This window comes from Urocitellus parryii (genome assembly GCF_045843805.1).
Source record: "Urocitellus parryii isolate mUroPar1 chromosome 13 unlocalized genomic scaffold, mUroPar1.hap1 SUPER_13_unloc_9, whole genome shotgun sequence".
NCBI classification, from domain to species: domain Eukaryota; kingdom Metazoa; phylum Chordata; class Mammalia; order Rodentia; family Sciuridae; genus Urocitellus; species Urocitellus parryii.
The window spans coordinates 1529028-1541593 of NW_027551777.1; positions in this window are offsets into that span (position 1 = coordinate 1529028).

Consider the following 12566-nt stretch of genomic DNA (forward strand, 5'->3'; position numbering starts at 1 on the left):
GGTTCTCCTTGTAAAAGCTCTAAAATAGGCTCTTACTAAATATGTTGTGGAAAGTCAGAGATTAAGATTCCCTAACATGGTTTTATATTCCCTTACTTTGCCCCAGATGGCTGTGTGTGTGTGTGTGTGTGTGTGTGTGTGTGTGTGTGTGCTGTTTTAACAAAGGAAATCTCCAGCCCGTACAGTACCATTACCGTCAAGTTAAGGGTTAGCCATTCTCTTTCCTAACATCTATTTTGTGCTTTGTTGAAAGCCAAGAATGACCTTTTAGGGAGTTTATTAACAAGATCTTTCAAGGAAAGGAAAAGTTCTCTTTTTGACTACAGAAAACATAAATGATGTGGCTAAACTCAGCTTTAGCATATCCTGTGTTTTTCCAGTGAGATGTTGAGTTCCAATAGGGGAGACTAATCTTTTCTGGAGATCTCCTGCATGGAGACCCTAAACTTGAAAATTGCATTAAGACTTTTCATAAAGGGAGAAGGCAGTTTTCAGTACAAGGCAAATGGCAGGAAAAAGGTACTGGAGATGGCAAAGTCAGAGATTCCATTACCTACAGAGGCTTTGAGAAAATGTTAATGCTGGACCTGGGTGATTTACAGTGCTGATCAATGTCAAGAACTTCTTAAGTGGACGTTTCCTCTGGCTGGGTGCAGAGATGAAGCTCTTGCATTGCATCAGCTCATCAGGGGGGGCGCGTGTCAGAGCTGAGTAAGTCCAGGAGGAAGAACCTGGCTCCTCAGGTGCCCATGAGGAGCCTGAGCATGTTGCTGGAATGGACTTGGGAGCAGAAGCTAACTGGAATGCTGGGAAGGAAGGAAGTCCAAGAGCCAGGGTTGGGCAGGGCGGGGGCGGTGGAGGACTGGGGCGTCTCCCTGTAAGAATGTGCAGGCTCTGTGCCCCAGTCTCCAGTACTGCCCCTCACTCTGGGCAGGCTCCTTCCCTATTTTAATGATCTTGTATTCTGCTGACCTCCCTGCCTGTTCTGCCTGCATGGAGTCCTGTCAAGCACTGAGCTTGTATCTGATCACCTAAGGCTGGGTACCAACTACTTGCCTGCCACAGGCTCCAAAGTGATGTAGGAAGGACTCAGGTTGAGATGGAGTGGGGGCTCCGGGAGGTCCAGGAGAAGGGAAGATCAAAGTCAAAGCCTCATGGTCTAGGGTGCAGTCTTCAAGGTTCCACCGCGGCCTCTTCCATCTTGTGAGCAACTGTTCTATCTGATCCCCTCATAGAGCACACGGCTAGGGTGGGGGACACTCGGGGTAGACAGCCCTCTGTAAAAGGCCCTTTGCTACCACTGCACGGGATTTTTTTTTAATTTTTTTTATTGGTTGTTCAAAACATTACAAAGCTCTTGACATATGTTTCATACATTAGATTCAAGTTGGTTATGATCTCCCATTTTTATCCCAAATACAGATTGCAGAATCTCATCTGTTACACAACCACATTTTTACATAATGCCCTATTAGTAACTGTTGTATTCTGCTATCTTTCCTATCCTCTACTATCCTCCCTCCCCTCCCCTCCCATCTTCTCTCTCTACCCCATCTACTGTATTTCATTTCTCTCCTTATTTATTTACCCGTTCCCCTCGCAACCTCTTATGTGTGATTTTATATAACAACGAGGGTCTCCCTCCATTACCATGCAATTTCCCTTTTCTCTCCCTTTCCCTCCCACCTAGTGTATCTGTTTAATGCTGATCTTATCTTCCTGCTCTTCCTCCCTGCTCTGTTCTTGGTTGTTCAAAGAAGACATTTGGTATTTGTTTTTTAGGGATTGGCTAGCTTCACTAAGCATAATCTGCTCTAGTGCCATCTGTTTCCCTGCAAAATCCATGATTTTGTCATTTTTTAGTGCTGCGTAATATTCCATGGTGTATAAATGCCACATTTTTTTTATCCATTCATCTATTGAAGGGCATCTGGGTTGGTTCCACAGTCTAGCAATTGTGAATTGTGCCACTATGAACATCGATGTGGCAGTATCCCTGTAGTAAGCTCTTTTAAGGTCTTCAGGGAATAGTCCGAGAAGGGCAATGGCTGGGTCAAATGGTGGATCCATTCCCAGCTTTCCCAGGAATCTCCAAACTGCTTTCCAAATTGGCCGCACTAGTTTGCAGTCCCACCAGCAATGTACAAGAGTACCCTTTTCCCCACATCCTCGCCAGCACTTGTTGTTGTTTGACTTCATAATGGCTGCCAATCTTACTGGAGTGAGATGGTATCTTAGGGTGGTTTTGATTTGCATTTCTCTGACTGCTAGAGATGGTGAGCATTTTTTCATGTACTTGTTGATTGATTAACTTTGCCTCTGTGGCTCCAGAAACCCTGCCAGACGAATGGCTGCTTCATTTGGAGGCAGTGATTCATCTCCCTGGCAGAATGCTCCTTGGTGACGGAGTCTCTCCTTCATCATGAAGGAGTAACAAAACATCTATAAAAGGGAGACAGCTTCAGATGAGTGGGTATGCAAGTTCCACACAGCATCAATGGTTGAGAAAATATGCATATATTAATTAAGAATTTCTACATATTTCTTTTATAAGGTCCCTTATGAAAGATGGACTATTTTCCACATTTATTTTGTGTTAGAAGTGACAGATGAAATTAATATGCTTCATAAATTGCCATCACAGAGGGTCAATTAACAAGTGAACTAACCTTGTGAAAGTCATTTTGAAAGACTAGTTATGTCTATAACATTCCCTGTCAAATTAGGTAAAAGTGGGAAAATTAGAAGGCTGTCAAATAAATAGCAGTCTAAGATTCTGAGTAATTGCATTTTGGATAAGGTAAATTAGTTTCTGTGATTGTTGGTTGAGAAACAGGAAATGAGTAGTGGAAATTCTACAGACTTTGGAACTCTGTGTGTGAATTTGTTTGTGTGTACTTTAGTGAACATGCGTAAGGATGGGTATGTGCTTCTACCCAGGCACATGTGTGAAGGCAGGCAGTGGAAAAAGCACGTGTGGATTCCACAGGGAAGCAGGAACCCGTCCGTGTACCTCAGCCAAATCTCTTTTCCTGCCTCGGCTGGGGCCGGGCCCTGCAGGTGTCTCACAGATGCCTGGCCAGCACCCAACTCCCTCTGCTCATGAAGTCCTCCTTTGAGCTATTTCTGCCTCTCTCCTCTGGTCCTTGAAAATTGATCCTTGTGCATGGACAGAGGGCTGGGCAGGGTTTTGGCCATGTACAGACCAACAGGTTGCCCCCAGCCCTGGAGCTGACATTCCCCTGGAGAAAACAGCATCCACCAAGCCCCTGAAGCTGAGACTCTTTCCCTGCAAGATATTTGCTTCAGACTATCAAAGGACCAGAGAAAGCAGCCCTCATGACAGGTCACCCAGACCCTTGGAAGGCAGAGAGGAGCCACAGCAGTCAGATCTCATGACTAGTCACCACGTCCACCTTACAGATGGTTCCAGGGAAACCGTACCACTTACACCAAGTGCCCAGACAGGAAGTTGTCCTCTGCCTGGGCAGATGCAGCCACAGCTCCTCTCCCGTCCCTAGTGGGAGGTCCCCACACACAGCCTCACTCCTCCCTCACCCACTCTGATGTCTCCGTTCTGTTCTTCAGAACTCTGTCGTGTCTGTGATGCAATTAGATCCTTGACTGGGTCTCAAGTTCCTGGTTGTCACATGAATCAGTAGAGCTTAAAATTCATCCCAAGTCTTGGTCACCTGTCCCCATTCCTCCAAGGCCTCTTGTGAGACTTGGAGCAAGTCTACTTCCTTATCAGGATGCAGGCTCCTCGGGTGTGAAATGAGGTGCTTGGCAGCATGGAGACTCGTTAAAAAACAGAAATAAATACAAGTGGTTGGATTTGTGTGTGTTCCAGAGCCCAGGGGCACATACATGTCAGAGAAAGCCCTTTGTGACCCATCTTCTCCCTCCTTGTGGTACTTAGAGTAATCTATTAATCTCCTAGTAATTCCTGAGAATTCCCAAAAGCACATGTGTGAATGTATGTGCACATGTATCCCCACAGACATAACAAGAGAGTTCTATTTTTTTTTCACATGATTCCATTTCGTGAGTCAGAAACTGAGTCTCAAGAAAGCAAGCTGTTTGTGGTCTTGCAGTCAGTAAGGTCTGGCCCCTGGGGCTGAACTCAATGGGTGTCACTCTAAGAGCAGAAGTTTGGGGCACCCAGGGTGCTCTCTTCAGAGCCAGCTTTCTCAGGTTGGATAGACTCTGAACCCTCTCCTGATGCAGGAAGGATCCTTGCCTTATTGTCTCTCCTGGTGACAGACTGATGCACTCATACCCTGTGTTCTTTTCACGTCCTGCTTTGGGAGGGTCAGTCCATGTCTTTCCCTGGTCTGTCCAGCGCAGCAGGCCAATGCAGATGAGGAGGCTATGTTCATGCCCTTACACATGGGGAGCAGCTCAGAGCAGTGTTATCAGGTGAGCTGCCCAGGGTTCTGTGATGGAAGGACAGGCATGAACTGACCATTGAAAGCATGAGGAGAATCACTGGATGAATGCTGGCCATAGTCTACAAATTTAAAATCCAACAGCTGGGTCTCAGAAAGAGCAGGAAGAGTTCAGTTCTGGGGACCCCAGCCAGGAAGGAGATTCTATGTAGGGACCTTTGCATCACAGTTGCCATTGTCAGGACAGTTTCTGACTGACTGTGGTTGGGTCCCGCCTCACACGCAGGATTGGAGGAAATCACAGTGTGACTGACAGACCCACCATGACCACAGGAAATGGAGGGGTAATGGAGCAAAGATAAGTAGGGAGCTGTTTCTCATAAAATGGAAAAAGGGGTGCTAGAAAATACAGACTCATATCTCCTACATCAGGTAATAAAGCCAAATAAACCCCAAAGCTCAGTTCCTTCTGTCTGCTTCCAAACCTAAACTGCAAATCTGCATGCAAAATTTGGCGGCGTCAAGGTAGCAGTTTGTGGGTGTAGGAAAATCCAAGAGAGCTCAGTCTCGGAAAATCTGCACCATAGCTATTCCCATGGTCCTGGGGCACTGTGCACAGCCTGTTGTAAAGCACAGGTTAACCCTATGCTCATCTCAGGGAGTCACAGGGAGGATTGGAGGCCAGGAAGCTTCTACAGATGCTGGGGAGTCAGTTCTGCTGTAGAAGAGATGGGCGATGGGGTTCCACAGAAATCCCATGTACGTATTCATAGGTTTGCAAACTGTTTTAAACACTGTGAAGACCTCTCCTGGGCTATTCACATTTTATAGGTGGCAACATAAAATAAATGACACCCCTACACACACTTTTAAATGGGATTCTTTGAATTCTGAGTATCTGGCAGATTTCACAGCTATTGATATTTTGACAGATATGTTGGTGACTTGAGATCTTTGGGGGGCGATTATCTTTAAAGTTGTGGATTTTGCAAATGTAGATATAGATATCAACTCAGCCTTCTCTGTAGACCTCTTGGCATATCAGAACTGTGCATCACAAGCACATTGCCACTAAACTTTGAGCAGGACAGAGATCTAGCAACTGCCTTTTCAGTAAGTTTACTCCATGTTAACAAACCAATAAAACAAATCACTTAAAAATAAAGAAATAAATAAAAAGAGTGAGACCACCATTTTTAGAAGTTCTTAGTCCAAAGTCAAAGGGGCCCTGGCTATGCAATACTTAAAGGAGGAATTTTGACATGGAGTATTGATGGGCCATGCCAATGGATGGCTCTCAAGGATCTTTACCAATAGAAGATGTTTGGAGTACTTTCCAATTTAAAATGCAAGAGTCTTGGAAGGACATAACTTATAATGAGTTACAATTGATTTATTTTCCATTATTTTAGTTGATGTCCTTAGACAATAGCATCTGGAATTTGCTAAGGAAGAGCAGTTGCTTGAAATATGTGCTGTTTTGAATAAACTGATCCCGACTTAATGGGCTTTTATAAGGTTTTACGCATGGTTTACTACCCACATGCCATTGCTAAGGTAAGCTACTTAAAAGTATGGTTCAATGTGATGTTTCTCAGTTCATTTGTCTGTTCCATTAATGATGGAATGTATTTTCCAGCACAAAAATCTTATTTATGATCAAGACATTGTTGTTCTGTAGATCAACTTAAACTCTATGCCATGTAATTTACCTGCTGTCAAATCTCATATGAAGAGCTGTTGTCTGGCTTAGCCCTAATCAAAAATATGCCCAAGTGTAATGAGCTATGCATGTTGTGTCTAGTATTATTCATTTTTAATAAACTTTTGTTCACCCCCACCACCCTGTGGTAAACTGACAATCTATAATATTTTCTGTATTGTTCTTCTTCTTTTTTAACCAATTACATTCCCAACTGGGGAAATATTTCACACACACACAAAAAAAATGTGTGTGTGTGTGGTTTTTTTGTACCTGTTTTTTCAAGCTTTGTAATGAGTAACTGCTGATTAGATAAATGTACAGGAAAAATGCCAAAGTGACTTGAAATTAAAAGCAAGACCGATAACGACACAAGTAATTTCCTAAACAAAGATAGCTTAGATAATGTACAATTAGATCAGATGACCTCCAGGACAGAGACCTCTTAGTTTGGGGAGCCTGGCTGATTGGTCGGATATGATCAATATGTCCCATAATGGGCAGAATATCCCTGAGATGGCCTGTCCATGTGTTCAGTTGTCCAGTTTATCAAGGCCACTCCCATATGGTCAAATCACAGCTGGCTATAAATGGGTAGATAACGCTGAACTGCCTTCACCTTCCAGGAGCCCCGTTCTGATAATCATGTCCAATGGATGCCCCCTACCCCTTGGGACGGGCAGGAAATTCATGCCTAAATCACTAGGGTATGGTTTGTTTTATGCCCATTTAGTTTCCACACAAGCCAACTTTCACTTGGAAAAATGGAGGGAGAACTGTTTACATAGCCCAGCGGTGAGTGACTGTTCCCCCTCTGCTCAACAAGCAGCTGCCCTCAGCAAGGTGATAGGCAGTCTGATGAGAGCTGTCACAAGCCTCGTGTGGTACCAGCCCTGGAAGAGAGGGTGAGCTCTTCTCACCTGCCCCCTGTGAAGATGGCCTGGAACCCCCCTGGGGCTCAGCAGGAGGTCAGCCACCAAGCCACAAGGGTCAGAAAAGGGTGCTGGATTACAGAGAGAGGACAGTACTGGACATTAGGCCACTTTACCCATGTCAAGGGGACATCTTGCTGCTTTCTTCTCCTCACAGGCTGACTGTACACTCCAAACTCCACATGAGGCACAGCCTCATTCTCGGAGCTTTGGCTGGCCTTCCTGCCTTGGGTTTGGCTCTTGGCTCTTACGACATGTTCTTCTTTAGCTAGTGCCTCCAGGGTGCTCAGGCACTCTGCAAGGTACTCTGCCCTGTTCCATTTGTCCTACAATGGTAGAATATCAGGGTTATTTTGCCACTGGAGGAATAAGCTCACCCACCACATGGCTCCCACTCACAGATGAGGCAACTGAGGCCTGGACTGTAGGTCACTCAGGGTCACTTGGCTAGTAAACAGGCCTGGACTAGAAACCAAGCTTGGTCTGCTGCTTCTGTTTGGGTTTGGTTGGTGGAGTTTAGCCAAAGGAGAGATCCCCAGAGGTGGGAGCAGCCAGCCTCAGTTTTCTCTCTGAGAAGTGGGGGTAACAACAAGAACATCCTGGGGTAACAACGAGACCATCCTGGGGTAACAAGGAAAATGGGAAAGCTAAGTACTGGGGACAGCATAGCACCTGACACCTGCCGAGTGTGTGACAGCCTCCCGCTGCTGCTGGGAGAGAGGCACATGCAGGGCTTATTTGGGGACTGGGTGGGGCTCTTTCTGTGTTTTCCTGGGTCTGTGTTACCTGGGAAAGTGGCCTGCCTCCTTTGGAAAAGATCAAATCACTCCATTTCCTGTATCTTTTTGGTGCACTCTCGCATTTGGAAGCTGCCTGGCCTCCAGAGGTCCATGAGAAGTCATTACTACTGTCAGAACTGTGTTCCTATGTCCGCATTTTAAGAGCGGTAAGGAGGGACTTGCCCAGTACCTGGACAGTTGTAATCTTGGGAGGCTTGACCTGAGTGAATGGTCCCACGAAGAGCCATGTGATTCTGTCTGCCCAACACCAGCTGCTGCCTCCTTCCGTGGCATGAACTTGGCCTCTAGCATACCCTGACGGGAGACTCCATGTAGCACCTTGATGTCTGCACACAGCGGCTCCTTGTGTCAGGGATCCCTCTCCCTGACACACCCTCCCTGGTGGCCTGTTGAAAATCAAAGGTGTTTTGCTTGGTGAGCACCAGTATCATCCTTCCAACCTCGGGAATGTCTGCAAGGGCAAATGGCCAGGGACTGCCTCTTTAACTGCAGGCAGTTTTCTCTCTGTCTAGATGGCGGTGCCATCTTCCCCTTGAAGTCGCTGCTGGGCACACTTGGTCCAACCCTCTGCTGGTTCCTAAAAATCAGAGCTGGGTTAAGATCTTGATGCGGACTCAAAAGAGAGACTAGAAATAAAAAAACACAGGTGAAAAAATATCCAGTCATTTTTCATTGAGATATATGTGAAAATTCATTGGGTATATGCACAGGCATTTCACGTAAAACAAACAAACAAAAAAAAGGGCCAAGTGATACTGAGGAGTGGACAGAAGGATGGATGGGTTCTCTGGGCAGACCTCTTACATGGTTGCTTCCTGTCTGTGTCAACTGACGATAATTGAGAGGACAGTTTTACGGTGCTGTTCAGGTTTAGGGTGGAACCTGATGTTCTCTTTAAACTCTTGGCAGGTCTGGCTTTTCAGGGTGGATGTCTGGGGTCCTCTTTGACATGCCCTCCCTTGGCCCAGTCCCCAGGGTTGCACTGCCTGGCAGAGGCACCATTCAGCCCCACTGAGACATGGGGACAAGAAGTCCTCCAAGCCAGGGTGAGCCTCCCGGGAACTCATTCCTCTAGAGCTGGGAGTATAAGGACACGGGCTCTCTGTCAGCTTTGAGTTGGGTCAGGGCTAAGCTTGAGTGAGTGACCACTGCTTCCAGCTCTTCACCTGCCCATTCCAAACCTGCAAGGCCCTAAGAAAATTGACTATGAGTGCCACCCTCCTGCAGCAGAGGCATCGTGGGCACTAGGCTTTGTCAGCTGGTGATTCCACTGCACATGGCATAGCTGTTCACGGCGGGCTGCACTTTGGTGGTTGTCATGGTTTGAATGTGAGGTGTCCCCCAAAACTCCTGTGCTAATGTAGGAGTGTTCAGAGGTGAAATTATTGGATTGTGGGGCTACAATTTAATAAGTGCCTCCTAGTTTGAAAGGACTGACTGCATGATAACTGTGACAAGTGGAGCATGGCTGGAGAAGGTGGTCACTGGGGCCTGCCCTGGACAGGTACATCCTCCTGTGGCCCTCTCTCTGCTCCTTGCTTCCTGGGCCCAGTGAGTGGAGCAGCCCTCCTCCACCCACCACGCCTTCCTCCCTGGACTGAACCTCTGTTACGTAAGGAGTCAAGACAAACTTTTCCTCTCCTACGTTGTTCTTAGCTCACAGAGACGAACAGCCAACCAAAACAGTTGTCTCCTACTGTGTTCTTTTAAGAACCAGTTCAGAACTTCTTTTCCAAGACCCATCCAGGGGAAGTATATACTGGGTGGACCCCCAGGCCTTTGCTGGGCAGTGCAAGGCTGGGTATGGCCTGAAGCTGTGTCTGACTTAGAACTAAGACTAGTTAGGCTAGAAGTAAGATGACTGGGTCAAAACAAATGGCATAATGCCCAAGGACATGGGTTCAATCCCTAGCACCATGCAAAAGACAGACAGGAAAAAAATTAGACAATATTCTAAAAATGCTGTTATCACCTATGATTTTTTTTGTCGTTCACCACAATTAAAACAAATAAGGAAAAAAACACTATTTCTACAAGAACTGACTTTTTCCTGATAAAACATTCTGAAGATGATTTTTTTTTCCCCAGATCATCAGTGCTGCAAATCAAAAAAGGAAAAAAATCCATGTGCCTTTGAGGCTGAAGAAACTCGTCCTGTCTTCAGCCCAGGCCTGCTCTCAACCTGGCCTCGCCGTCAGCTGGCAGGCCCTTCCTGCCCTGGCCACCCAGAAGATGTGGTAGGACACCTGTGCTGCACCAGTCACCTCCCAAAGCACTCTGTTCCTTACAGGGCATACACGGTTGTTTTTTTAAATTTGTATTTAGAAATGTGGTGCCAGGGGTGGTACCACATTGAAGGTGACTTATTGTCCCTCTTAGGATAAATAGCGAATGCCTTTCATTTGATAAATCCTTCTATAATCTGGTTCCAGCCATGTGCCCAAGCCATTCCATATCACAAGAGGCCCCTACCGTGCCTTACTGTTGGGCTACACTGGCCCCTGCAGATCCCCAGCTCATGACGTCCCCCCTAGCACAGCTACTGTCACACACAGCCCTCCTGCTGCACATGGGCTTCCCACTGGAGCCCTGCTCATCCTTCAGACCCAACACGACAGAGCTCGCCCTCCCCTGCAGCGGCTGGGGAGCCCCTGGTGTGTACTCCTGCAGCCCCAGAACCCTACAGCCCTTTCCATGATATGGGGCCAATACTCACTGGGGTGATGATTACGTCAATAGCATTTGGCCCCCGGAAGGCAGGGTTTGGTGGATGTCCCTGCACACCAGTGACCCCCTAGTCCCTGGCGTGGCACACCACACGCACTTCATGTGATGCTGCTGACACAAAGCTCTCTTCTGAAGAAGCGATACCTCTTTAAGAGAAGACAGTAAGAAGTTCTGGCCTCAGCTGTGGGCATCTGTGCCTGCTCTCCATCTTGGCACAGGGGGCTGAGTGGGCCCCATGCCAAGGGCCCTGGGCCAGTTGACTCAGTGGTCTTAATTGACCAACAAACCTCCCGAGGTGAACACCATCAAAGTGCATCAAACTGATGACTTTTTAAAAGAAGCGAATTAACATTTATTTGGCATTTAATCTATGTCTGAGCATTCAATACCGTGGGCTCCATGCGACCTAGAGAAATTCTTGATGCAAAAAAAAAAAAAAAAAAAAAAGTCAGCAAAAAGGGTCCCAGGGCCCATCAGGCAGGATCCAGGCTTATCCCTGACTCCAAAATCCACATTTCCCTCGCTGCAGCCACATGGGCCCCCCTGATGATTTTAGTTGTGCTTTCTTTACTAATTATGTTGTGAATAGCTGTGCTTCTTATTGATGGCCATTTTTTAAACTTACCTCATCCAGTGCAAAATTATGCATGAATTTAGGAGTCTGGAGAGCTTGGGTGTTTTTATTTGTGCACATGGAAACACACAAGAACACCCCATGAGCCTCGCGGGTTGGGCAGCAGCCTGCCGCAAACAGGCTGAGAAACATCACGGGAGCCACTCGGCTCCGTGTGCCCTCCTGGGAGGTCAGACTTTGTGGAAAGAAAATCAAAGCTTTCCTTAAAAACATAACTCTCAGATGACCACCATGAATAGATGGAATAGGAGGGAGACATGGGGTGCATCTCTTCAGAGCAAAGCATTCATCCTAGAGTGGAAATGTTGATAGTGCACGAGGTTGTGCCCCACTTCTGGGGGGAGGGGTAGCATCCTGGCCTGTTGAGTCTTGTGTGTGGGGTTAGAGGAGGCCTCAGGTCCAGAGGTGGAGGGCTGGTTTCCATGTCTCCTGGGCTCCTCTCACAGGGGACTCCGAGAAGTGGTCTCAGGAAGCCAACTCTGCATTCTGGCTTTGAGAGCCTTTTTTCCTGCTTTGTTTCTGAGTCTCAAACGTGGCCACCAGAATCCATCCTGGGAGTCCCAGGAGACAAATGCTGTTCTAGAAGTTTCAAACTGTGGACTTGTGAGTTTGGAAGTACATGAGTTAGGAAGAGAAAAGGAAATGAGCGTCAGCAACACTTATTTTCTGATACTGGAAGTGCCCTATGGGACTTGGAGTCCCTCTGCAGAAAGTGCGGCCTTGGCCAAGGAGGGTGTGGCCTTCACCTGGGCACAGTCAGGAGAACCCAGGCATAGCCAGAGCTCCCACAGGAGGGGCACGGTGTGTCCGGCTGGGCTCACCAAGGCACCTTCCTGCATCCCCCAGGGCATCATCATCACTAATGTGCCTTTGTAAAAGGAGAAGGGCTCTCAATAAGCCACCAGCACTTCCTGCTAGAGGTTCCCTCCTCCCCTACACAATCCTCTGTTAGGAACAAGCATGATGGACTTTGCCCTCACCTTGGCCTTCCTTGGCAGGTCACAGGAAGAAAGCTAGCCTTCCTCACTGGGCTCGCAGCTTCCAATGCAAAGAATCCTGACTGGGGCTGAGGCTCGACTCACCCCATTTAGAGTTGAGTGGAGCCCTCCTTTTTGGACTTAATTTTATATCACACCCTGTCCTCAGAACACCAAGTCTGTTTCTGCCCTGGGGCCTTTGCACTTGCTACTTCTGCCATCTGGGCCTCTTTCTATTCATTTTTGTGTGGATGTCTCCACTGTTTTCTTGACGTTAGAGTCTCAGCTGAAATGTTCCTCGACAATAAGCTTTTCTCAACCATTTTATCACTCTCACATCCTCCTACACACAGTTGCTCAAGCATACAGATGTGCTCCCTCTGGGTTGTCTCCTGTGGTAGCCACT